The sequence below is a fragment of the Hetaerina americana genome, unplaced genomic scaffold (genome assembly GCF_022747635.1).
Source record: "Hetaerina americana unplaced genomic scaffold, ioHetAmer1.1.p SCAF_2, whole genome shotgun sequence".
NCBI classification, from domain to species: domain Eukaryota; kingdom Metazoa; phylum Arthropoda; class Insecta; order Odonata; family Calopterygidae; genus Hetaerina; species Hetaerina americana.
In genome coordinates, this window is record NW_027286763.1 from 83709434 (window position 1) to 83713729 (window position 4296).

The 4296-nt window shown below is 42.3% G+C and overlaps 1 long non-coding RNA gene across 1 annotated transcript; it reads left to right on the forward strand.

The window, feature by feature from the left end:
* Positions 1–1448: 1448 nt before the first annotated feature.
* LOC139688431 (uncharacterized) lies at positions 1449–3764 on the forward strand. Its single transcript, XR_011700748.1, has 3 exons — positions 1449–1537; positions 3377–3500; positions 3727–3764. It is a non-coding gene; the product is annotated as an uncharacterized lncRNA (long non-coding RNA).
* The last annotated feature ends 532 nt before the right edge of the window (positions 3765–4296 follow it).

Here is a 4296-nt window from a genome sequence, read left to right on the forward strand (position 1 = left end):
CACGATTTTTTTCATTCCATTCTTCGTATCATGCATTGAAATGTTCAAAGACTTTATGCTCTGTTTTTGAAGCGATGACTTTGGAGGGCAGAGTGAAAGAATTTCAGAAAAAAGAGGTCTCACTTCCAATATTCATCCAAAATATATTAACGTGACGAATGCCAATTGACTGTGAGTGGATAGGCTCCGGACACCACGGAATCCAGGGCCGAAGAGGAATATTACTCCCTGGTTCATACCGGATTTCCAAAACCGGGTTGGAAACCAGAGCGCTCACACTCCAGGTTCCCCATCTCTCACCTGAGGGTCTCCAGGTACGACAAACTCCCATGCGGACCGCAGGCCGGGTGGTATGACCGTACGCAGGCAGTAAAGGCATCATTCTGTCTGGAAGTATCCCTTTCTTTCGGGGGGTTAGTTTTCGGGTATGTCTCCACGCCTTTTAGTCGTCCCTTACGACAGGCAGGGATACTGCGGGAGAATTCTCAATCCCCCACCCGCATGAGGGTAGGGGGATTGAGGCCAACCAAACAGATGACAGAGCCACCGCGAAAGAGGAATTGAATGCTACCCAAGGAAATCCCAACGCATGCACTGTCCGTCGGATGGGACGCAGTTGACTCATCGCATTCCAGAGGCGGGATTGGCAATGCTGCTTCGCCTGTGCCTCAACCCTCTCTCCCCCTCTCCTCTGACCCTCCATCCAACCCACCCTTCGCGTAATGTACAATGAACCATGCCCTGTAATATCCTCCAATGTACCATGCCATGTAATAAACTCAAAGAAAACTAAGGAATCCAGGTTCATACTACCTACTGAGGAAATAGAAGATGTAAATGCATTTATTTTACCGAGATCCTGATGAAATTTTCATAACAGCAATTTATCGCCAATTTAATTGAAACATGCAAATTATATTCCAGATTGCAAGGCATTAGCATCATCATTGAGCTCATTTACTTAGATGTGTGATAAGGCATGTATTGAATAGTCATGGAATATCAATCAGACCCAAGTCTAAATTCACCGAATGGTCACACGGTGGCTCATTTAATGACGCGCGCGGATTTCTGGAGGGGCACGCAATTGCATCGTTGGCCGGTGGTCTTTGAGGCAGCTGTATGCACACTCGCCACTCAATCTTTCGGTGAAGATGGCAGCGGTTAACGGCAGGAGTCCAGTTCGCTCCAGTGCGAAGCCCTCCGAAGACACGCTATATGCGCACTTTTGAAATTGAAATGGGCTAACGATTCCCTCCGCCTCTTATTCCATAGTCCCAATTCGATTTCACTCTCTCTTGTGCTAAGTCTCCCACTCAATAAACCCCCTTAGCCTCTTCCCCCCCAAAGTTCTCCCCTTAGTTTCCGACGGACATTAGGTCTCGCCAGTTCGCTTTGAGAGCTGGGATGAGCCAGCCGATTGAAGCGGATGGATTCATCGCTATATTGGATTTAGTGGAAACCGCCAGGGAATATCTTCGAGCTACCCTACAGAAGACTTAAAGTGGTCGAAACGACAAGCAGCTCTATATTATTGGTGAGTGACGATTTCATAAAAGTCCACGAGCAAAAAAACTGTGGCAGATTAGGCCTCTTCAAAAACGTGTCCAGTGTATGAAGTTTCTAATTGTCTGGTTTCGATTATCTAGATCTTAGGCCAACTTTCCGAAATTGACTGTTGCATGTGGGTACGTGTGTAGTCAGCCTACAAAAATTATTTTATCTTGCTAGCATCCGTATACACATACATACACTAAGCAAATGGTTGAAGTATACAGTAAATCGGATCTTCAGCTTGGCTCAATTGTCGTTGGTTATTGCCCCGGGGATGTATTAATGATGGTCCCGCAATTTCCATCACTTGGGATCGGGTTTGTGCGGTGGGTAATGTGCTGGCTTCCAACCCAGAGGGTCCTAGTTAGAATCCTAGAGGTGGCAGGTATTTTTAAGTGGTGTCTCGATCCCTTCGATGAAGGTACTTTGTGAAGAGCACTTTGAGTGAGTAAACCGTCCGTCGTGTGGGACGTTAATCTGTGGGCCTCTTTGGCGCCCTTCGTTAAGAGTGGACTACTGCCGACGTCGGGGTTCTCTCCACCCTTCCTCCTCTCTCCTCAATCCCTAATGGCGCTGATGACCTCTGCTTTCGGTCACCTCTCGTAAAAGTACAAATATTTTCGACTCTCGCCAATATCGAGGTTACAATCACGGCCGCAAATCCAAATGTTGTGTGCACACACATTGAAATTTCGATTTGCGACGTCCAATTCTTCGTTATTGTATTCTTTTATTTTATTCTTGTAGGTTTTCTGTAGGCACTTAACTATCTCCGATTCCTACTTCCCTAATTTTTGGTTGTGGGATTGACGGTCCCTGGCATAGGAGGAATCCTTGTAAACCCTGAAAGAGTGAGAGTGCTTGTGAATCGCAAAGATCACTCTTTTCGGAAAAAACACACCCGAGTGAATGAGCTTGAGCGTGCGTACATCTGTTTTATTAGTTTGTATTCAATCTGTGCGATTGGCGGGTCACTGCCATAGGAGAGTTCCTTGCAAACCCTGAGTGTGTGTGTGTGTGAATGCGATTTACGGGAGTACTGTTATTCCTTAACACACCCTAGTGATCGAGAGGCTGTAAGTTCGTTTTCATTTTTATTATTTTCTTTTCCTTTTCAGTGTGTGATTCATGTATACGCAGGTCATTGTTTCTTAAACACACCCAAGTGACCTAGTGTGTGTTCCCTGCCCCACCCCTTACTTGTAACCTTATTTTTCCCTCACCTCCTCTTCAACTTTGTGCAAATCAAGTTTACGGTCTTGGCTATCCTGTTTTCACCACTTAAAGACCGTAGGTACGTTCATTTTATATTTACATTGCGTAATTGTATTCGCCTCACAATTTATAATTTGATTACCTTCTGGTCTACCCCTCGCTTGGCACGTGTTTTGAAATGGGGAGGGACTGCAGATTCGATCACGTGTCAAGTGGATAAGAATTAAACCTGAATTTTGTAGTTCATTCCTTCATGCACGACGGTGTACCCTAATTAGCATCGCGCTCACCTTACAAGCACAGAGGCTGTGCGCAAAATCTAGCGCAGAGCCTCATATTAAACTAGAAATCATAACATCCACATAAGTTATAATAAATCATTAATTACTTATGAAACGCCAATGGTAATGGGTGTAATAATTTATAACACAATACCGAACTCAATGAAAATGAATGATAAATTATGTGGTTTTAAATTGAAACTCGGGAAATTTCTTCTAATGATGTAATTTTGATTGAGTAAATTTTTAAATAGCAAATAATTGTAATGCTTGTCTTTGCATTTCTATGTTCTCCATCTGGGTTGGTTGTCTTTTGGTGATGACAGTTTTGCTGGCCATCCTGTCTGCGTCTTCAGGTTGAAGGCATTTTTAAGGAATGTCAGTGAGAGGGAAGATTGAGCTGCTCCAGTGGGTCAATGGAATTACTGGATGCTGCTCTGCATATTCCAGGTGGGCTTGAATGAGTTTCACAAACTCTCGCCATTGATTTATATATTAGTAATCAATCTGAAGGATTTTTTGAAAGAAGACTGTGATGGTACAGCTTGTGATGATCTCTTAGCCCACGTGAAACTCTAGAATGCAGTGAATGGGAACATTCAAATCTCATCTCTGTCCTATGATATCGTTTGCCTTAATTTATGAATACCACATAATATTCTTATTTTAATTTCAGATTTCTCCTAATATATCGACCAGGATTTCATTCCGGGGACCACTTAACAGTATGTAAAATTTTGGTTTTCTAGACTACTACTTTGCATCATTCTATTAGTAATATTAATGTAATATCTATATCAAATGTTTGGAGCAGTTACTTGGCAAGGAAAGATCCAGGCAGATTAGTTGCTCATTCCTATCTCTTTTCATGTATATAAGCTAAAATTCATTCTAAGTGAAGATTTTGACTCACAATCGAGTTACATATACTTTTTATTACTATGTACAAAGTATGTACACATTATTATGTCCACTTTAGGTACATGTGGGCTCATGTGAACAAATATGCCTGCTACGACAGGAATACAAATATAGATTCACTCACAAAATGTAACTCGGAGAAGTGCAGGACTTCATTGTACTTGTTTATGTATTTGATAGTCACCTTGGGCAAGATTTTGGGGAAATAATTTGATGAAATAATAATCTACTGGGAGTGAATCATAATTCAATGAATTTTCATAATGTTGCATTTCATAGTGATTGAAAATTGTGTTACTGTCAGACAATGCAATCAGCATTTATT